Here is a 24,470-nt window from a genome sequence, read left to right as displayed (position 1 = left end):
TCATCTGTTTCAACATCCTCTAAGGTCATTTCAACCCTCTATTTTACTTAACTCAGTGTTTTTCCACTTATACATTCTGAACCCATGGCTTATGTTCCAGTGTGTCAAGATCAAGCAACTGTACAGCATTAAAAGTCGTACCATTCCCCACAGACTCTTATGCTATGAGTATCTCCTTCGCTCTTCTGATTAAGTCTGCTAAAAGAAAGGCCAAAGTTCAGTTCGACCTCAATCTGGCCAGTGTCATTAAAATGCCTTCATAAGTATGTTAATAATAAAAAAAGAGCTAGGGAGAATGTCCACCCACTACTGGATGTAGGTGACCAAAGTCAAAGAGAAGGCTGAGGTGTTGAAAGGCTGCTTTGCCTCAGTACTTGTCAATGACACTAGCTGCTCTATGAGAGTTCAGCCCATGGAACTAGAAGACAGGGATCAGGAGCAGAAAGCAGTCCCCACAATCCAAGTGGAAATTATCATTGATCTATTGTGCCGCTTAGATGTGCTTAAGTCAGTGGGACCAGATGGGACCCATTCAAAGGTACTTAAGAAACTGGTAGATGTGCTTACCAAGCCATTCATCGTGATTTGACAACGGTCTTGACTAACCAGCGATGCCCTAGTCAACTGCAGGCTATCAAATGGGGTGCCAAGATGAATCTAAAGGATAAACCAGGGAACTTTAGGTTTCTCAGTTGGACTTTGTTGCCAGGAGAGATTATGGAGCAGAAGGCACATACAGGACAACCAGGTGACCATAGAATCATCATAGCATCACAGAATCAACCAGGTAGGAAGAGACCTCCAAGGTCATCCAGTCCAACCTATCATCCAGCTTTATCCAGTCAACAAGACCATGGCACTAAGTGACTCATTGAGTTTGTTTTTGAACACTTCCAGGGATGGTGATTCCACCACATCCCTGAGCAGCCCGTTCCAAAGGCACATCACTCTTTCTGTGAAGAACTTTTGCCATTAATGTATTTATATAATTATTATTTATATATATATATATATATATGGAAACATTTTTAAATTCTCCTTAACAGCATTGGCCACCCTGAGTTCTGAATGGGCTTTTGCCTCTCTATTTTTTTTCCTACAAGACCTAGCAACATCTTTGAACTGATCAGGCCCAATCAGCATACATTTATGAAAGACAGGTCTTGCCTGGCTAATCTGATCCCCTTCTACAATAAGATGACCCACCTAGTGAATAAGGGAAGGGGTCTGGACATTATCTACCTGGACTTTAGTAAAGCCTTTGACACTCTCCCACAGCATTCCCCTTCAGAATCTTATGGCACAAGGCTTGATAAGACCACTTTTCACTGGGCGAAAAATTGGCTGGATGGCTTTGTCTGAAGAGTGGTGGTGAATGGAGATAACTCTGGCTGGTATCCAGCCACTAGTGATGACCATATGGGATTTGGTATGGGGTCCTGTTCTCTTTAATATCTTTATATATGATCTGGATTAAGGGATTGAGTGCAGCCTCAGCAGATTTGCAGGGGACACCAGGCTGGGTTGCTGTGTCAATCTGCTAAAGGGCAGAGAGGATTTACAAAGGGATCTGAACAGCTTAGACCAATGGTCCAAGGCTAATTGTATGAAGTTGAACAAGGCCAACATCAGATCTTGCATGTAGGTCACAACAACCCATGAAGAGCTACAGACTTGAAGATATGTAGTTGGAAAGTTGCAATTTGGAGTGGGACCTGAGAGTATTGGTTGACAGTTGACTGAATATGAGTCAGTAGTGTGCCCAGGTGGCCAAGAAAACCAGTGGCATCCTGGCTTGTATTAAAAATACTGTGGCAACCATGAGAAGGGAGGTGATAAATCCCCTGTATTCACATTGATGAGGCCACAACTTGAGTACTGTGTTGAGCTCTAGGCCACTTACTATAGGAAGGATATTGAGGTGCTGGCACATGTCCAGAGAAGGCCAACAAGGCTTGTGAAGGGCCTAGAGCTCTCTGGGAGAACTGTGTAAGAATCAAAATATTATTAAAATTAGTGGTTGGGGGTAGCGAGAGTTCTGAACATCAAAATTAATAAACAATATTAATTTTGGAAAAAAATATTATCTCCCATTAATTAATTTCCCTTTTGCAACAATAAGTCAGGAAATATCACAACTACTCTTTCTCCTCCCACACCTTTAATGCATGCTGTTTGGCCTAAAACTGAACTCCCAGATCCTTGTAGTGAGTTCTACACGTGTAATACAGTGGTATATTTATCATGTATGAATATGGCTCTAATAATTCTGGGTTTATGGCTAATGATAGCATTGTGTATGAAAAATTCTAACTTGGCTGCCTTAAGAAAATGAAAGAGGCAGATTTCTAAAAGCTGACAAACAGCTGGTGTAGACACATTTTGTGTTCCACAAACAGTGGTTCTAAAATTCCTACAAGGGGAGAAAAAGAGGACACAGCTACCATAGAATCTGGGAATTTGGCCTAGAGTATGTTATCGACCAACAACATGACAGATGGCTGAAGGGTTTCTTCTCCTCAAGATGTCCATTTTTCATCTGTTTTTAATTCTGCACCTAATTCAAATCCACAGGCTTCTAACCCTAAACCAGATTGAAACTCACAAGCATCAGGTCAGACCCTTAATAATTCAGCTCTGCTAGCATCAACATCTACTGACATTCTTGCTCCCATGAAGGCACAAGTTAAGACTAAATATTTGACGAAGAGTGATTCAAGACAGGATTTAGTGGAGTGGACCACTGTTACACCAGAGGAAGTAAAGGAAAAATGCAGCCTTAGAGACGTAGCCAATATACTTAGGTCTCAATAATCTGATGAGATTGGCTGCCGAAGAGGATGGCTCTGAGGAGTTTGAGTGCTCTTAGGAAAGTTCTGGTTTTAGGCCAAGGACAACCAGGACAAGTGGAAGAAAAGGAGGATGATGGCATCCAGAATCCCAATGATCCCCTCAAAGAGATCATGGAAGATAGAAAGGAATATTCAAGGGAATCAGGGGAGCAAATCCTAAGATGGCTGGTGAGATACTGTACTACTGGTGCCAATGCTCTACAAGTAGGAGAAAATTATGCAAAGCAGCTAGGGCCACTCACAAAAGTGTGTGGAATGGACAAATGCCTGGAAGCCCCTCTCAGTGAGGTTAGCTTATGGACACATCCCCTCTCAGCAGTGGCTATGAGATACCCTTCCAGAGATGATCTGCTACAGGCAGCCAAGAACTGGAACACCATTGAGCAGAGAATTAAGCTTCTGGGGGAGTTTGCTGTGAAGGATGTGCTTTATGGAGATCATGGCACACATAAGCCTGATGATATTCCTCTTGGAACAGGTCTCATGAAGAAGCTTACTAAGCTTGCTTCTTCATCCTATGCTAAGACCTTGGCTGGCAGGTTTCTATCAAGGAGTGATAATGAAATTGGTGTATTCACTGACCAAGTGAGGCAGATAAAGGACAGCTTGGTGCAGTCTACCCTAGTCTCTGCCATAAAAATTATGACCACAGAGATAAAAGATAGCATGAAAGAACTGAAGGACGAACTTAAAACCTCCATAGCCAATTTGTCAAAGGATACCATCATTTCATCATCTGAATGGGTGCATGTTTCTGCCATCAGGAACAGACGCCCACCTCCTGCAAGGCAATTCCAGCCCAGGAGGAGACAAATTCCACCTAGGCATCAGCAATCATATGCATCACTGTGGATAATCCTGCATGACCAATTTGGTGAGATCATGAACAAGTGGGCTGGTCAAACTATCTCAGTTCTTTTGAAGAGAGTCACAAATGTGCAGAGTGGCAGAAACAGAGGTAACAATGCCAGAAAAGTAGCTGTCACTTTTTCAGCTCCCCAGAGTAACTGCAATTGTTCTAACAATTGTAATTTCTCTCACAACAACACCAATAGTTGTGCACACCCCACTGGCCATGTTCAACATTAGGGGTGCCCTGCCTCCAGGCAGGAGGAGGAGGGGGATAGTGGAAAAAAACAAATCTATTGGGATGTCTTCTTTAGGTGGCCTGGCAGTTCAAAAGTTTCAAAATACAGAGCATTCGTTGGTACAGGTGCTCAGTGTACTTTATTGTCATCAAATTGCAAAGTCTGTAACTATTTTTGGAATCACTAGTGGATGACATGAGTTAACTAAGTTGCAGGGTGAAATATGTTTAAGTGGTATAGTGTGGAAGAAATATACTATTGTAACTGGTCCTGATGCACCTTGCATTCTGGGAATTGACTTTTTTTGAGACAAGGCGGTTTCAAAGATACTAAAGGTCACAAATGGGCTTTTGGAGTAGCATCTGTAGAAATTGAGGATGGTAAATTTAATTTGTCTATTAGACCTGAACTTTCAGATGAATCTGCAGTTGTAAAACTGCCAATTACTACTCAAACTGTTCACCACAGGCAGTACAGAGCTAACTGCGACTCTTTGTTGCCCATTCATCAGCTGATTCATCAACTAGAATGTCAGGCTGTAATTGAGAAAGCTCATTCACCTTTCAACAGTCTGATTTGGCCTGTGTGCAAGCGTAATGGCGACTGGCAACTCACGGTAGACCATTGTGCCCTCGACGAGGTGACTCCACCCATGAGCACAGCTGTACCAGACATGCTGGAACTCCAGTATGAGCTGGAATGGAAGGAAGCTAAATGGTATGCTACCATAGACATTGATAATGCTTTCTTTTCTATTCCCATAGCAAAGGAGTGCAGGCCTCGGTTTGCATTCGCCTGGAGAGGAAATTAGTACCAGTTCAACCATTTGCCTCAGGGGTGGAAACAGAGTTTGATCTTCCTGGCTTTAATTAGATATGTTGAAAATTGGGCATTACTCTTTGATTAAGAAGTGTTTCCTGAGATGGAAATGGGAGGGGAAAATCCTCTGAGTAACGCTTTTCTGTGCTTATAATTTCTTCATATGTTAATCAGGCCTTTGCAACATGTGTCAACCACGCTAAAGAGAAAAGATACCAAAAGAGGATGGACAGAGGAAAAAAAAAAAAAACAAAAAAAAAAAAAAAAAAACAAAAAAAAAAAAACCAAAAAAACCCCAGCAAAACCACCAAATGAACAAGGAAACAAACAAAATAAACCCCAAACAACAAACAAACAAAAAAAACCCCACACCAAAATCTATTTTACTATGATCTATTTTTTTACAAGCCTGCACGATATCCCCACTTAGATACTATCATCATTTTCACAGAATCACAGAATCACAGAACTGAAGAATGTTAGGGGATGGGAAGGACCTCAAAAAATCATCTAGTCCAATCCTCCCTGTCAGAGCAAATTCACCTGTACCAGATCACACAAGAACACATCCAGGAAGGTATTGAATATCTCCAGAGAGGGAGACTCCACAACCCCCCTGGGCAGCCCGTTCCAGTGTTTTGTCACCGTCACAGAGAAAGAAATCTTCCTCATAGAATCATAGAATCAATTAGGTTGGTAGAGACTTCCAAGACCATCCAGACCAACTTTTCACCCAACCAACTAGACCACAGCACTAAGTGTCTCATCCAGTCTTTTCCTGAACACCTCCAGGGACAGCGACTCCACCTCCCCCCTGGGCAGCCCATTCCAATGGCAAATCACGCTCTCTGTGAAGATCTTCCTCCTAACATCCAGCCTATACCTCCCCCAGCACAACTTGAGACTGCATCCCTTTGTTCTGTTGCTGATTGCCTGGAAGAAGAGACCAACCCCCACCTGGCTCCCTTCAGGTAGCTGTAGACAGCAACGAGGTCCCCCCGAGCTTCCTCTTCTCCAGGCTAAACAAGCCCAGCTCCCTCAGCCTCTCCTCATAGGACTTGTGTTCCAGGACCCTCACCAGCTTCATCGCCCTTCTCTGCACACGTTCCAGCACATCAACATCTCTCTTGAATTGAGGAGCCCCAAACTGGTTTACGTGGAACCTCCTATGCCTCAACTTCCGCGCATTGTCCCTTGCACTGTCATCAGGCACCACCAAGAAGAGCCTGGTTCCATCCCCTTGACATTCACCCTTGGCATATTTATAAACATTAATGAGATTACCTCTCAGTTTCCACCTCTCCAAACTAAAGAGCCTCAGCTCCCTCAGTCTCTCCTCATAAGGAAGATCTTCCACTTCCTTAATCACCTTTGTGGCTCTGTGCTGGATTCTTCCCAACAGACCCTTGTCCGTCTTGAACTGAGGGGCCGAGAACTGGACGTAAGATTTCAGATGTGGCCTCACCAAGGCAGAGTAGAGTGGGAATGTTGGGAATAGTAATATTAAGTGTTGTGATTCTATAGAATTGTCTGAATATTGAAATGCTGGAACATAAGCCATGGACAGGCAACAGTGCACGAGCTCAGAAGTACTGAGTTAAAGATAAAACAGAAGGTTGGAATGACCTTAGTAAATGGTGTAACAAATATAAACAAATGTAAGGCTGGAGCCTGTGGTTTTTGCCTATCTCTGCTGACTTAGATTGCTTAGACACAATATACGTGCTGCTGAGAGAATAGGATGAATGTCTACGCTAATTAGTATGTGATTTCTTATGCAAGTACGTGTAACCAATTATAGTTTACAGCCAATTACAATTTGCAGCCTTCTGATGAAAGGCATATAAACACATGTTTGGAATGCAATAAATGGATTGGATAGGAACTTGCTTACATTAAGCATTGCCCTGGCTCTTATTCTTCTGATACCCATGGTATCCAGCCTGTGGCAGGGGAAGAGAACCTCTCTCAGCCTTTCTAATACACCCCAGAATGGCACTGGCCTTTTTGGCCACAAGAGCATATTGTGGCTCGTAGTCAACTCTCCATCCACTATGACCCCCAGGTCCTTTTCCCTTCACTGGTCTACAACAGGCCACTCCCCAACCTATACTGATACCTGGGGTTATTTTCTCCCAGGTGCAAGAATCTACACTTGCCCTTATTGAATGACATTAATTTTCTCCCTGTCCAACTCTTCAGGATGGACAACCCTCTGATGTGTCAGCCACTCCACCCATAGAATGATAGAATCATAGAATTGTCAGGGCTGGAAGGGACCTCAAGGATCATCTAGTCACAAGGATCACCTAGTTCCATGAGCAGGAACACCTCACACTAGACCAGGTTGCTCAGAGCCCCATGCAGCCTGGCCTTAAAGAAAAGACCTCCAGGGATGGGGCTTCCACCACCTCCCTGGGCAACCTGTTCCAGTGTCTCACCTCCCTCTCAGTGAAGAATTTCTTCCTGACATTCAATCTGAATCTACCCACTTCCAGTTTTGCTCCATTCCTCCTAGTTGTATCGCTACCTGACATCCTAGAAAGCCCCTTACCAGCTTTCCTGTAAACTCCCTTCAGATACCGAAAGACCACAATAAAGTCTTCTCAGAGACTTGTCCTCTTTAGACTGACAACCCTAACTCTCTCAGCCTCTCTTCATAGGAGAGGCTCCAGCCCTATGATCATCCTCATGGCCCTTCGCTGGACCTGTTCAGCATGTCTAGACCTTTTGTGTAATAGAGGCTGCAGAACAGGATGTAATACTCCAGCTGGGGTTTCACCAGAGTGGAGTTGAAGGGGAGAATCACCTCCCTTGACCTGCTGGCCCCACTTCTTTTGATGCAGCCCTGAATACAGCTGGCTTTCTGGACTGTGAATGCACACTGGCAGTTCATGTTGAGCTTCCCATCTGCCAGCAGCCCCGAGTCTCTCTCCCCAGGGCTGCTCTCAAGCCAGTCACTGCCCAGCCTATATCAGTGCTTGGGATTGCCCTGACCCAGGCTTGTGTCATCAGCAAACTTGTTGACAGTGCACTCTGTGCATCGAGGTCATTGATGAATACACTGAACAGCACTGGTCCCAGTACTTATCCCTGAGGGACAGTATTTTAAACCTATTACATCCCATCTGAGTATGCACGAAGCTGTCAGATAAATGAATTTTCTACTTACTTAAATTTAAAGATTATTTTGCTAAATATGATAATTTCTTTGTGAACACTGTTTTTCTTTGAAGCCCAAGTTCATTACTCTAATTAAGCTTGCACCCAGCAATGGATCCCTTATTATGCTGTATAAAAAGAACATTTTCCATCAGCAAGCCATCATGTTACCTATTTTGAAACAGAACGTTTAGAGGAAACCTTTCTTTGTGGTCGTTAATAGCCATGGTCCCTGAACAAAAATGAGTTAATCAAAAGGCACTCTAGAACTTTCCAATGAGAGGCTTCTATAGACTAAAATAAGGAAGGTGTTTCACCCATGATGCCCTATTTATGCTTAAGCAAGTGTCTTTTCTTCAATATGTCAAAGGAATGTGCTGAATTTATCACTTAAAGGAGATACAATAGTATTATTAAAAATACTGACTAAACTTCTCAAAAAATGAAAAAGCCAGAAGAAAAATCAGGCTTTCATCACTGTTCTAAATTCATTATGAACTTTTATGAGGTCATAAATGCAGGCCCAGTTATCTCGCTTTTTGAAAAAATAGTCTCAACTCTGGAAAATGAGTCTTTAGCTAACTGTGTACTGACACACACGTGTGTACTAGGAATTCTTTCATTTGTGAGGGACACAGTTCTTCAGAGCAGTGATCTGAGCCACACATCACATTGCTTTTTCCCCCAGAACTTGACTGACCACTTCTGATTCATGTCAACCAGTTTGGATGATGATTTATCTATTTCTATAATATTATTTAACCACCAGAAGCAACACAAAAAAGTATCACCAAAAAAGGCAGCAATATAGAACATATCTCTCTCTATATATATGCCTGCACTTGTCTGTGCAGTCACTTATCTGTGGCCTGGTGGTCATGAATGCTTGTGCAGTCATCAGGGATGACAAAGTTGAAAGCAACCTGGGCTTCAGTGATCATGTGCTACTGAAGTTTGCTGTCCTAAGGGTATAAAGCTACAAGATGCATAGTCAGGACTGTAAATTTCAGAAAGGAAAAATGCCAACTCTTCAAGGAGTCAGCGTATAGGGCCTTGTGGGAAATGGTCCTCAGAGACAAGGGAGTGGAAGAAAACTGGCAGAACTTTTAGGGTGATTTCCATAGAGTGCAAGAGGTCTCAATCATCCCATGTAAGAAATCAGGCAAAGAAAGCAAGAGACCACTACAGCTGAGTTGAGACCCATTGGTCTATCTAAAAGGCAAGATGGAAATACAATATGGGGAAGAGGGACAGGCATCCTGGGAAGAGCATAGAGACATTACCTGGTTGTATAGAGATGAGGTTAGGAAGGCTAAGCTGCAGCTAGAACTGAACTTTCAAGGGAGGTAAAGAAAAACAAGAAGGGTTTCTATCAGAATGTAAATGAAAAAAAGAGGAAGGTTAAAGAAGGCATGCATCCCCTCTGTCCCTGATAAGAATCAGTACTGAATTAGTAACAACAAACAAGGAGAAGACTGAGATTCTAAATAACTTTTTTACCTCAATCTTCACTGACAACCCCTCTCCTCGTGGCTCTCGTGTTGACTGCCCACAAGGTGGAGACCAGGGAGACAAGGTAAGCAAAGACAAGGCACATGATCACCAGAGGAACCTGAAGACATAGAAGTCCATAGAACCTGATGAAATGCATCCCAGAGTCCTGAGGGCATTAGCTAATGTAGCTAATGTAGTCACTCTTCTTGATATTTGAAAAGTCCTGGCAGTCAGGTGAAGTCCCTGGTGACTGAAAGAAAGGAAATATTGCATCCATTTGTAAAGAAGATGGAAAGGAGGATCTTGGGAACTACCACCTGTCAGCTTCACCTCTGTGCCTGGGAAGATCATGGAACGTATCCTTGTAGATGCCATGCTAAGGCACATGGATGACAGGGAAGTGATTCAAGACAGCCAGCAAGGCTTTACTGGGGGCAAATTCTCCATGAACAACCTAAAGGGCTTCTATGAAAGTGACTACATCAGTGGATAAGGGACAATATGTGGATCTGATCTATCCAGACTTCCGCCAGGCCTTTGACATGGTCTCCCATGACATCCTACTCACCAAGTTAGACAAATAAGGATTTGGTGGGTGGACTGTTCAACAGATAAGGAATTGGCTGGATGGTGATATCCAGAAGACAGTGCTCAATGACTCCAAGGATCCATACTGGGACCAGTGTTTAGCATTTTCTTTAGTGATATGGACAATGGGATTGAATACACTGTCATCAGGTTTGCAGATGATGCCAAGCTGTGTGGTACTGTCAAGATGCCAGAGAGACAAGATGTCATCCAGAGGGACCCGGACAAGCTGGAGGGGTAGGCCTAGGTGAACCTCATGACGTTCAACAAGAACAAGCGCAGGGTTCTGTGCCTGGGCTGGAACAATCCTTGCTATCAATATAAACTGGGGATGAAGTGGTAGAAAGCAGTTCTGAGGAAAATGACTTGGGAGTGGTGATGGACAAGAAGCTGGACATGAGCAGACAGTGTATAGCTGCAGCCCAGAAGGCCAATTGCATCCTGGGCTGCATCAAAAGTTGCACGGCCAGCAGAGTCAGAGAGGTGATTCTGCCACTGATGAGACCTCATCTGGAGGTCTCCAGATTTGGAGTCCTTGATACAGGGAGGACATGGACCTGATGGAGCAGGTCCAGAGGAGGACCAAGAAAATGATCAGCAGTTTGGTATACCTCTCCTACGAAGACAGGCTGAAGGAGCTAGATGGGGGTTGGTCTCTTCTTCCAGGCAACCAGCAACAGAACAAGGGGACACAGTCTCAAGTTGTGCTGTGGCAAGTATAGGCTGGGTGTTAGGAAGAAGTTCTTCACAGAGAGAGTGATTTGCCATTGGAATGGGCTGCCCAGGGAGGTGGTGGAGTTACTGTCCCTGGAGGTGTTGAAGAAAAGCTTGGATGAGGCACTTAGTGCCATGGTCTAGTTGACTGGATAGGGCTGAGTGATAGGTTGGACAGAATGATGAAATTTATTTGTAGAAGCCTCAGAACAAGCAGAACGTTGTTCTCTGAATTCCAACCGTACTTCATGCTTGATGGAATGAGAAGTGCAGAATACACTCCTCTCACGACACATCATCAAAACTTTTTCCTTAGCAAATGTAAATCATAGAGTATGATTTAGAAGAATTTAAATCTTCCTAGTCCTGAATACCCGTTGTAAATAATACTGTGGCAATTATTATTCACATACAAGAACTTCATAGCACCAGTGTATTTTTCACAGGAAGTGTTAAAAGCAATGGGAAAACATCATAATTCACATACCTTGTTGCTTAAACAGAAAAGATGAACTTTCTTTCCAAGAGTACCATAGGAGCTCCAGACAAAATTAATTAATTTCATTAATATCCATAGATGTCTAAGGTGCAAAATCCAGAACATGTCTTGAAAGATCTCCATTGGAGTAGGGATATAGTAGTTTGTGTTCTGCTTTCCTTTATTCTGCTTGGCTCAACAAAGAGTAATTACCTTCTTCATGTCAAGGACCTTTCATGTCACAGTAGGACAGATTTACATTGGGCACAAAATCAGTTTGTTTTTGTGTACTGCTAAATACATTTTTAACAAATGATAAAGAACTCTCATAAATTTGAATCAATGCTAATGGATACGTGATGACATCAAACAGACAAAAATAAAAACAGTCACACAGATTTCTTACTGCTTTCTGCTGCTACAGATATTTCACAAAGACAATGTAGGACACTATAAAATTATATTAATTGCTACACTTACATTAGAAACAGAAGGGTTTCATAACTGAACAAAAGAAGTAAATATAATTTTACCTGTGCTATGAAATAAGTAAGATAACTGATGGCATTTTTGTGCTTCCTCAGCATACACATAAATCATTACACAGCATGCTGTGCAGAAACTAACTGGAGTTCAGCCATGCCTCTCTGCTACACTAACATAATTCAGGCAGCATAACTGGCCTTCAGATAGCAGGCTATTTGCATCCTTCTGAAGGCCCTGCTGGAAGTTTTTATCATCCTATTTCAACCTTACACAAATGAAAATGGAGGCATAAGTGTTCAGTAGCATCTATTATTTAACTAAAATAAAATCCAAAGCACATTCATTATATATTCTAGTTGCGAGATATTGAAATCCTTCTTTGTGGGGGAAGGGAATCAGTTAGAGCCCATCCCTGTGTACCCTTGATGCAGGAAGATGAAGGTTAGAAACGTAGCAAACTGGCATGCTCACCTTGAGTAACATTTGTACAGGAGCATAGTAAATTGAGAACAAAGAACTGAAAGTGGTCTGCGCCAAGATAGCCAACACAGCACCGTGATCCAATAAGAATGCTACAAATGATATTTTATCCAATCATTGTATTCCACAACTTGTAGAGTTACCACAATCTGTAGAGTGGCGTATAAAAAGACTGCGGCTACGGCAATAAACGGCTTCGGCTACTTTGATGTTCACATAACTTCGTGTTGCTGTTTTTGTCCATTGCAACTATGACAGTGACATACGGTGATGCACAACGTGATCTGCACAAGACAGAAGCTGCTGATGATTGCAGCTGGTGATGGAGACCAGCGAAGCTTGAGAGCAGCAGGAGTCTGCCTGGTCTGGATCCTGACACTGAGACCTTGAGAGAGGTGAGCCACTGGGAACATGGGACAAGAATTAAATAAGGAAGAAACTCTAGTTCTTGGCACTTGGAAGGCACTCTTGAAGCACCAGGTGATAAAGCTAGGGGACTATGATTTACGATGATTGCTTATTTGGGGTAAACAACAAGGATTTGAACCTTCCTACAGTACTGCCTTTAATGTGGCTGTGTGGCAGAAACTAGAGACTTAGTTGTGGACTGCTGTGTCAAAAGGGGATAGGGACCTTGTTGAGACAAAAAGGAAGCAGGATGCAAAAGAAGAAAGAGTAAGATTCAAATTAAAGGATATGGATTTAGGAGATGAGGGATGCACGCCTCTCTCCCCCTGTGCTCCCCGCAACCCAGGAGCTGCTAATGGAATGAAGAGGCATGAAGCCACTTAGAAAGATAACGATACTAATGTGATCACTGAGCAAAAATGTGTTAGCCCTCATGATCAGCTGGTAATTCCAGTATCCTGGAAAGCTCCCAAGGATTTTGAAGGAGGTACCTTAATTATCAACCCCTTGTCAAACAACTGAAAGAGCATAGGGATAAAGGTGGAACAGAGAAACTGAGTGATGATCAGCGAGGCTCTGATCCATTCAAAAAACAGGCGGTCAAGTCAGCTACTGTTAAATACCTTCCACTGTCTGTTGATAGTGACGAGGAGGAGGAAACCATTGACTTGCAGGATGCACTAAAATCATGTGAGCCAGGTCTTTTGACTGGAGGGTCACAACGTCATCCGCCTGGGCCCTCTCCCTGGACTTTACCCCCTTGTAATATGTCTGTTATTCCCCGCTCACCAGCATGTTTTTGGCAGCAAGTTTGTAAGAAGGCTGCTGGAGAGGACTTGGAGAGAAATGGGAGGTGATTTGATAGCGACTTTGTGTTAGATTCTCTAAAACAATCAAGGAGTGATTTGACTTGGAGTTTAAAAGTTAATGGATAAGACAATTTTGATATGTATAAGATTCACAAGGGAAAGTATGGGTAATGCAAGGGGGAATACATAGTACTAGTAATACCAATGGTAATAGGTGATATTAATGGGGATACGAGAACAATAGGAATAATAAAGAATAGAATAGAATAGAATAGAATAGAATAGAATAGAATAGAATAGAATAGAATAGAATAGAATAGAACAGAATAGAATCGAATCGAATCAACCAGGTTGGAAGAGACATCCAAGATCATCTAGTCCAACCTATCACCCAGCCCTATCCAATCAACTAGACCATGGCACTAGATAATGGGTAACTATAATAAGGCTTAAGTAAATAAAATAGAGCATTTTAAGTAGTTGGTAATTGTAATAGAATAAGTGGTTAATAATTATAATGGAATATTATAATGGGAATAAATTTGGAGTAAATTTAATAGGATAAGTTGTTTGCAAGCTTATAGGTTAATAATTCTCTTTTAGATTGACTGATTTAAAGCCTTTTTCTGTATACCACAGTATTTTAAAGGAGCTACATGTAATGTAACTTTTTTTCTGTTTGCTTGTTTGTTTGTTTTCAGCATCGATTCAGTGGTTTAACTTTAACATAATGTTTTAGTTTACACATTTCTAGCATTGGCACAGTTGAGGTCAAGAGTTCAGAATAGGGATATCATAGGACGTTTTTGGGATTTTCTTTATATCAATGGTAATGCCTTAGGATAGGGATCATGTTAAGACTACTGGGTTCATTTTTCACACACACACACACACACACACACACACACACACACACTGAGATTTCCTTCTCAGCATGTTAGATTAGCTACTAGCATTCTATAGGAGATACATAAAAAGAGGTGACACTTCAAAAAGATGGTGTTGCAGAGAGCAGGATTAATTCGTGGCCGAGTCGAAAATTTATCTTAGAATCATATCACACTATTGCTTTTTGCTTTTTATGCCATAGAATTATTATAGCCAAACTATGTAATAGTCCCCACCCCGTTTTCTCCTTTTTTCTTTTTGCCTTTGTTTCATGGGCCTATTAGAATTATACGTATATAAGGAAAAGCTCTTGGTAAACTGAATAACCAAACTAAACTTCGTGATAACACCTATGTAACATATATAACAACAACGATAAACAGGGAATATATCAACAAGGAATATAAAACAACTTGTTTGTAACAATAGATGAAATAACAATAGATACTGGCAGCCATAATCACTATAGCAGTGAGTAGGCAAACACCCAACGGTGGGAGAACTACCGTTTTGGAGCGGATCTGATTGACCGCCTCAATCTCTTTGTGTTGAACCGGGTGAGGAGGGACGCGAGTTCTCTTCGTAGAAGTAAAGCCTTGATCCTTTTGGAATCAACCATGTAAGTTAGGACAAGCCTTTTAGCTTTAATATACCAACCTCACTGGTTGAGACAGTTGTGTGGGACTCTCCTCTTGTGAGAGTCTAAATCCTCTCTCTTGTTCATTAACAAAGATAAAGATTGCATCTGTCTCTTCCTAATCAAAAAAGGTAAAGATTGCCTTTGTTAACCTCCTGGACTCAGACTAGGTGCTTGGCCAAAAGCTCAGGGATGCAAATCAATGGACAATGCCTTGGAAATTCCTAGACCTCAGCCTAGCTTGAATGCCCAGGATGCTTACTTCTTATGTCAGCTACCCTGAAGAGAAAAGGCTTATGTGTATTCAGGGTATGGACAAGTACAGCCAGGGAGGGGGCAGAAGCCCTTCTCCCGGTGACACTGGACCCCTGTGAATGCATGAGAATACACAGGAAGATCCCTTGGGGAGCTGTGTCTGGACACCAATCTAAAAAACTGTATAAAAGACAGGAGCAATGCCTGCCATAAGTGTGCACCTCCACCAGACCACCAAGTGGACCTCCACCAGGCTACCAGAGCTGCACCACCACCAGAAGAACCCTTGACAAACTCCACAGGAGATCATCCCTGGGCCACACACCCGTCTCTGTCTCCCCCCAGTCTGTGACTGAGGGTAATATGATCCCAGCTCTTTTCCTTCCCTGCTTCTTCTCTTCTTCTCTGTTGTTCTCTTTATCTCCCTCCCTCTGTTTTGTCCAACTTTATTCTTTAATAAATAGTTTTGTGGTGATATATGGTCTCGTTTGCACCTTAATTTCACAACATGGGAATCCATAAGAACAGATCTTGCTCCTCTGGACAGAGACATTGTTAATCTCTGTTCTCTGGACCTTGGCACCTCTCAATCACGTGACAAAGGAATTAACAACATTAGGGTATCACAACCAACCAAGGGAATTTTCCCACTTGTTTGGCTGTGGCACTGTGGGTAGCGAAAGTTACCATCACTGGACTTGCTGGAGACACAAAATTTGGGAACGGGTCCAGGATTTGGCTCTGGCTGGTACCAGCTGCTTCCATTTCTATCTCCATCTCAAGCGATATGCATGTGCGTAACACCTCACACTCTGGATTTGGGACTGCACATGCACAATCCCTCCTTGCAGAAAGTGCTAGTAAGGGATCTGGGAGCTCACGCATGTGCAACTCCAGCTTGCATGGGTGCTACTATCTTCTGAGTCTCCGCTATAGTGGTGTGAGACACGTCAAAACTAAAAACTATCACGCGTGAAACCAGGCCCCACAATTCTTTAAAGTCTGATTTATTGAATAATTGGGTGACAGGGTGGGAAAACCAACTAGTATGAATAGGAACTATGGTATTAACTAGCAGCCAATTTAAACTGTTATTGTTTACCTGCTTTTGCCTAGGTATAAAGCAAACATGCATGTGCCAAGCAGAGGGAGGCACGGGAGCCAATATTCCAATCACATACGCTAATCTCAGCTTCAGCACATCAGAACAGCAGATTGGAAAGCAAAAAAAAACCCAAACAGACAAACAAACAAACAAACAAACAAACAAAAACATAGTTCTTTTGCTATTGGTATTGCTAAAATGGAGTATAAAGATTTACTTGTCATCCTCTTTTACCTAGCTACAGCCTTATTATAGATCATTGTAATTGTCTTTGGAGTCATTTCCTTTCCCCAGGATCTCCCCATTATGCAACAACTGGACAAGAAACCAACCGGGGAAAGCAGAGAGAGCTTGTGCATGCTACTATGGGACCACTTGCCTGACTGGTCAGCCTGACATGGATGTGAGGAATTTGAGGAAATGTGTTGCATGAATCTGTCTGATTGTTCAGTTTCAATACACAAACACATTCAAGAACTTGAAGATGGACTCTTGCACCTTAAGGAAGAAGATGTGGGATGGTTCAATGGGTAGTTTAAAGGATGGGTTCTTACAGGAAGGGTTCTGCCTTTGGTTAAAAGAGGGATTGTTGTACTTCTTGTAATTGTCACTGTACTCCTAATGACACCCTGCCTGATTGGTCTGCTGCACAGGGCTCTGCAGCAGGTCAATAACTCTGTGTTTGTAGCACAAAAAACAAAACCTGGGAGTTGTGGGAGCTGAGGAAGGGAGTCAGCTAGAGCACATCCCTGTGTACCCTTGATGCAGGAAGATGAAGGTTAGAAACATAGCAAACTGGTATGCTCACCTTGAGTAACATTTGTACAGGAGCATAGTAAATTGAGAACAAAGAACTGAAAGTGGTCTGCGCCAAGATAGCCAACACGGCACCGTTATCCAATAAGAATGCTAAAATTATATTCCACAACTTGTAGAGTTACCACAATCTGTAGAGTGGTGTATAAAAAGACTGCGGCTATATCAATAAACGGCTTCGGCTACTTTGATGTTTGCATAACTTTGTGTTGCTGGTTTTGTCCATCACAGCTATGACAGTGACATTCTCTCATTTGATACGTACTGTTAATTCAAACTTAGCATGAGCGAAAAAAGTAAAGTAAAGAAAGTAAAACAGTATTGCAAATATTTCATTATACCTTTCTTAAGCTGCTTAGATCCTTCAGTGATTGTCTGGAGCAAATACTTTTCCCTGATGTTACATGGAATGATAGTAGCAGACTTTTCTAGGGGTTATGAAATTATATATTTTATATCTAAAACGTAAAATAAACAAAAATAGAATTTCAAGACTAAAAAACTTAATTTTTCATAATGTCATAATGTGAAGTAGAGCAGTAGATCCTGATGTGTCAAAAGCCCTATCTAAGAGTTTGAAGCTTTAAGATAACTGGGCCTAGCTGCTACTTCTTAATAAAGCAAGGCAGCAATATTCTGAACAGACAACAAAGCACTACACAAAATCTACAATAAAAGGTAATATATAATCCCTCTTTGGTGTAGGATCAACCAGGAATATCTAAAGCATTGAGTGCAAAGTAGCATACCCTAGAATAAAGCAAACGTTTTAAAGGAAACATTATCACATTTAGCATCTTGTTCTGTTCTTAAGGCAAATATTCTTGTTGTACTAGTTTTTCGGTCTTCTTATTTTTAAAATTTTGTCTCCAAGTTGTTTATAGATTAACCCTTTTTTAATATGTTCTAATACTAGCAATGTTTGCATTAGGTATCACTATTTGTAATAATTGTTGGTGCATTTCTTTTTTACACAAATGATATTTATGCAGATTGATAATAACTGGTCCCAATAGTCATATAATACAATTTATCTGTTATCTATTGGACTTTAATCACTCTTTTAGGGGCACATTCAAATCTTAAATATATACTTTAACAAATGTTAGTTTTAATGTGATCTTTACACTAAACTTCAGAATTCGCCTTTACGTAAAAGAAAAAGTGCAACTGGAGTGAACTAGCATCCTTAGAAGCTGAAGAAACAAAACTCAGTCCTTATTCTGTACTTAGTCCCATGTGAGCAGGCATGGGCATCTATAGAGGTCTCCAATGATGATCTGTGCCTGTTAAGCTTGAAGCGGCATTGTCATCATAATTCACAATTTCATGATCTTCCATTAACTTAGATAGGACATAACAGTTCCTGAAACGTTTCTTTGAAAATGTTATTTACCTTCAGCAACAAAAGGAGCTTACTTAGGATTCTATGTGAAGCACACTGAAAACAAACAAAAAATCAAATTGTCTTCATGAATAGAACTGTCAGTGTGCTAATTTGAGGCTAACTGGAGTAATTTGGTGAGAATAATTAGATTATAGGCTGTGAAAAGGAAACAATGGTGATGTCTACTTCACTCATAGGCTTGCTGAGATGTATAAAAACAGGAATGTAAAACATAGCAATCTAGCTTCACCTGAGAGAGTTTAAATTCAGTGTATAATCATAGAATCATAGAATCAACCAGGTTGGAAGAGACCTCCAAGATCATCCACTCCAACCTAGCACCCCGCCCTAGCTAATCAAGTAGACCATGGCACTAAGTGCCTCATCCAGGCTTTTCTTGAACACCTCCAGGGACGGTGCCTCCACCACGTCCCTGGGCAGCCCATTCCAATGGGAAATCACTCTCTCTGGCAAGAACTTCCTCCTAACATCCAGCCTATACTTTCCCCGGCACAATTTGAGACTGTGTCCCCTTGTTCTATTGCTGGTTGCCTGGGAGAAGAGGCCACCCCCCACCTGGCTACAATGTCCCTTCAGATAGTTGTAGACAGCAGCGAGATCACCCCTGAGCCTCCTCTTCTCCAGGCTAAACAACCCCAGCTCCCTCAGCCTCTCCTCATAGGGTTTGTGTTCCAGGCCCTTCACCAGCTTTGTCACCCTTCTCTGGACACGTTCCAGCACCTCAACATCTCTCTTGAATTGAGGGGCCCAGAACTGGACACAGGACTCAAGGTGTGGCCTGACCATTGCTGAGTACAGGGCAAGACTAATCTCCCTTGTCTTACTGGCCACACTGTTCCTGATACAGGCCAGGATGCCATTGGCTCTCTTGGCCACCTGGGCACACTGATGCCTCATCTTCAGCCTACTGTCTATCAGTACCCCCAGGTCCCTTTCCTACTGGCTGCTTTCCAGCCACTCTGTTCCCAGCCTGTAGCACTGCTTGGGGTTGTTGTGGCCAAAGTGCAGAACCCTGCACTTGGCCTTCTTCAATCTCATCCCGCTGGCCTCTGCCCACCGATCCAGCCTGTCTAGGTCCCTCTGCAGGGCTCTCCTACCTTCTAACAGATCCACACCTGCTCCTAGCTTGGTGTCATCGGCAAACTTACTGATGCTGGACTCAATCCCCTCGTCCAGATCATCAGTGAAGATATTGAACAGGACTGGGCCCAGCACTGATCCCTGGGGAACACCACTAGTGACTGGCTGCCAACTGGATGAGGCACCATTCACCACCACTCTCTGGGCTCTGCCATCCAGCCAGTTCTTGACTCAGCACAGAGTGAATCTCTCCAAACCATGAGCTGCCAGCTTGGCTAGGAGCTTCTTGTGGCAGATGGTGTCAAAGGCTTTGCTCAAGTCCAGGTAGACTACATCCACAACATTCCCCACCTTCACCAGGTGGGTAATCTGACCATAAAAGGAGATCAGGTTGGTGAGGCAGGACCTGCCCTTCCTAAACCCGTGCTGGCTGGGCCTGATCCCTTGGCCATTCTGTAGGTGCTTTGTGATGGCACTCAAGATGACCTGTTCCATGACGTTGCCTGCCACTCATGTCAGGCTGATAGGTCTGTAGTTTTCTGGCTTCTCCTTTTGACTCATCTTGTGGATGGGCATCACATTGGTCAGCTTCCAGTCTCTGGGGACCTCTCCAGTGAGCCAGGACTGTTGATAAACAATGGAGAGTGGCTTGGCCAGCTCAGCTGTCAGCTCTCTCAGCACCTTAGGGTGCATCCCATCCAGTCCCATGGACTTGTGAGGATCCAAGTGTCTCAGCAGGTCCCTCACTTCTTCCTCGTGGATTAGAGGGGGACTATACTGGTCCCTGACTGAATCCGCTGCTTCAGAAGTCCAGCTGTCCTGGAGACAACCTGTCCCACTATTGAAGATTGAGGCAAAGAAGGTGTTAAGCACCTCTGCCTTTTCCTCATCCTTTGTCACTATATTCCCCTCTCTATCTAATAAGGACTGGAGGTTGTCCTTGGCCCTTCTCTTGCCATTCATATATTTAAAGAAACGTTTTTTATTCTCCTTGAGAGACGTGGTCAGCCTAAGCTCTAAATGGGCTTTTGCCTCTCTAATTTTTTTTCTACAAGACCTAGCAACTTCCTTGAACTTTTTCTGGGACACCTCCCCTCTTTTCCAAAGGTGATATGCTCTCTTTTTAATCTTTAATTCCTTCAGCAGCTCCCTGCCCATCCAGCCTGGCTGCCTCCCTCGTCAGCTCATCCTCCGGCTCAATGGCACAGCTGCTCCTGTGCCTTCAGGAGTTCTTTCTTGAAGTAGGTCCAATCTTCCTGGACCCCTTTGTTTTCAAGGGCCCTTTCCCAAGGAACTTTCTGAGTTAGTTCCTGAAGTAGGCTGAAGTCTGCCCTTCGGAAGTCCAGTGTGGAGGTTCTGTTGATGCCCCTCCTGGTTTCTCCATGTATTGAAAACTCTATAATTTCATGGTCACTGAACCTCAGACACCCTCCGACCACCACATCCCAAACCAGCCCCTCTCTATTTGTGAGCAGCAGGTCAAGCAGAGCTGCCCCCCTGGTAGGCTCACGTAACATCTGGGATAAGAAGTTGTCTTACACACACTCTAGAAACCTTCTAGACTGCCTCTTCTCTGCAGTGTTTAAGTCCCAGCAGATGTCTGGTAGGTTAAAGTCGCCCACCAGAACAAAGGCAGGAGATCTTGAGGCAGGCTCCAGTTGTTTAAAGAGTAATAAATCAACCTCTTCTTCCTAATTGGGTGGTCTATAACAGACTCCAACCAGGATATCGGTCTTGTTGGCCTTCCCCTTAATTCTCACCCATAAGGACTCAACTTGATTATCCTTGATTTCTATCCCCGTGACATCCAGAGCAATATACAAGCTGTTAGGAGTTTTCTGTTCTAGGTATTACCTGGTGTCCGAAAGACAGAGTCTATGAGAGAATCTACGATATGGGAGCAAGAACCAAATGTCACCTGGGAGCCCCGGTTCTCATCTCATCTATGAAGAGACAAGCTGTTTACTGTTTTCTGAGATTTTGAATCACCTACACCCGAGATAACTGGAAAGAAGTGTGAATTTAACTTGTAACAGTCATTATTGTAAATATTGGTTTAGATTAGACAGTCCTCAGTGAGACTCTGAGTGAAATAGACAGGGCAGATTGTGTTAGTTTGAGGCTAACTGAAATATTCTAGTGATAATAATAAGATTATCGGCTGTGAGAAGGGGACAATAGTGATGTCTACTTCGCTCATAGACTTGCTGAGATATATAAGAACAATAACACAAAACATAGATAAGACAGAGTGTGTGGGTCTCTGTCAGAGCCTGTGTTTTCTCCCTGGGCTGCTTTCTGTATAACTAATCCTTCTGCTTTCTGACCTTCCCCTTGCCGACCCTCCAACCTCACCTTGCATGTAAGGCAAACTCTGGGATAAGATAGAGGGGTGGAAAGAAGGAGAAAGGTGGTTGGGAGCCCCTCCTGAGGACTCTGTTTTCTGGGAAGGGTGTTGTGTTTCCATATCACTTCTGTATCAACTTGTATATTTCTGATATAGCTGTATATATTGTAAAAATCTGCTTATATATTGTGCTAAGCTGCAAATATAAAGATTCATTCCTTAAATTCCAGCTCAGTTGAGTCTAGTCTGTGTGATTTCATAAGGGGGGTGGGGGGTGGGGTGGTGGGTGATGTAACACCCAAACCGTCCCAGTCAGTTTTTATCAGTACAGACTTCCAAGGACGATATTTCTCTTTACCTGCATCTATTTAAACACTTACTGAGAGGAGCTGGTTGCAGCATGAAATATGGTCACAGGTTTGGAGAAAGCAGTGCATTTTCATATGTAAGAAGATGTCTGATTTACAGTTTTACAAAAATTCAAGTTTCTTCAGACTTGAAAATATCCTTTTCATTTCACCTGTCTTGTCAGTAAATAGGAAATAATCCGCATCCACAGCCTATTTGTTTTAGAGGTTTTTTTTTTTAACCCTCCATAAGGAGTGGTCTGAAGAGTATTATATGATTACAATATCATTTCACATATCATGTCTAAACACTTAAATCTGATCAGAGTTCAAGGTACAAACTTTCACTTTTCTTTTTTCTACACCATTTTCTAAAAATACTTTTTTTCTTTTTTCTTGATATTTCATTTTCCAATATTTAAATAAAGAACACCTAAAGTGCCTTTCCACTTCTTCCATTCTCTGTATCTAAATATAAATAGTTTTTTTATATAATAAAAAAAGCTGAGTTTTCAAGAAGAAATAAGTTTTTATATAGCATTTTTAATTATAACATTACCTCAAATATTCTACTACTCAATTTATTTTTTAAAAAAACTCCTTTGATATCTGCATATTTCCAAGTTGAGGTAACTGTATAGTTTTACACAAATAAGAGAGATGTGAACTGCTAGCACCTTTGGAGACAATTATGAGAGATTTTATTTTTTTCTTCTGTGCCTTGCAGCAGCGTTCATTATTGCAATAACTTCAGAAAACCCAATCTCCTACTTTGGAGAAATAGTGATAATTAAACACCATTGTTTACAACTGTCTTTTGGACCTGTTCACGACTATGTCCTACTGAAGAGAATTATGATACAGATTCTAAGGAAAAAAAAAAAATAAGCATTATTATCCATACTTATTTAGATGAAAAGTGTTTGATGAAGTTTAACCTGACCAAGAATGGATGTGGGTCAGAAATAGTACAAACCAGCAGCAAATTTTTAGAGTTTCTGGCATATTTAATAAACTGAAATATAGGTAAAAGTACTGCAGTTTAGAGAGGTGATGAAAGTTGCTTACCAACACCACCCTAGAGTGGCATATGTTTTCACAGAGTTATAGAATCATAAAATCGTAGAATCAGTCAGGGTTAGAAGGGACCACAAGGATCATCTAGGTCCAATCCCCTTGCCATGGGCAGGGACACCCTACCCTAGAGGAGGCTGCCCACAGCCTCATCCATCCTGGCCTTAAACACCTCCAGACATGGGGCCTGAACCACCTCCCTGGGCAACCCATTTCAGGCTCTCACCACTCTCATGCTGGAGAACTTCCTCCTCACATCCAGTCTGAACCTACACATCTCCAGCTTAGCTCCATTCCCCCTAGTCCTGTCACTACCTGATAGCCTAAAAAGTCTCTCCCCAGCTTTTTTGTAGGCCCCCTTCAGATATCGGAAGGCCATAATCAGGTCACATCAGAGCCTCCTCTTCTCCAGACTGAAAAGCCCTAACTCTTTCAGTCTGTCCTCATAGCAGAGGTGCTCCAGCCCTCTGATCATCCTCCTGGCCCTTCTCTGGACATGCTCCAGCATGTCCACATCCTTCTTGTAATGGGGGCTCCAGAACTGGATTCAGTGCTCCAGGTGTGGTCTCACCAGAGGGGAGAAAAGGGAGAGAATCACCTCCCTCAACCTCTGGTCACATTTCTCCTGATGCAGCCCAGGATCAGGTTTGTCCTCCAGCCTGAAACTGCACACTGCTGTCTCATGTTGAGCATCTCATCCACCAGCACCCCCTAATCCCTCTCCTCAGGGCTGTTCTCCAGCCAGTCACTGCCCAGCCTGGATTTGTGCATGGGATTGCCTCAACCTAGATGTAGGACCTTGCACTTGGACTTGTTGAACCTCATGAGGCTTGTGCCCACCTCTCCAGCTTGTCCAGGTCCCTCTGGATGGTATCCCTTCTCTCTAGCTGCACCACACAGCTTAGCATCACCAGCAAACTTGATGAGGATGCACTCAGTGCCACTGTCCATGTCTCTAACATTATCCTATCTACCTATAAGGAAAGGATATGCTTAATGAAGAAAACTTTTCATTAACAATTGTTGTGGAGGTGTTGCGGTGGGGGATTCTTAGTACCTATGCCTATTTGGCGGAGGGGAGAAATTAATTGGAGTGGTATAAATTTTATATAAAATATATATTTATTAAATTTAA

Source organism: Pogoniulus pusillus, chromosome Z, assembly GCF_015220805.1.
Source record: "Pogoniulus pusillus isolate bPogPus1 chromosome Z, bPogPus1.pri, whole genome shotgun sequence".
Lineage (NCBI taxonomy): Eukaryota > Metazoa > Chordata > Aves > Piciformes > Lybiidae > Pogoniulus > Pogoniulus pusillus.
This window is presented reverse-complemented; position numbering follows the sequence as displayed.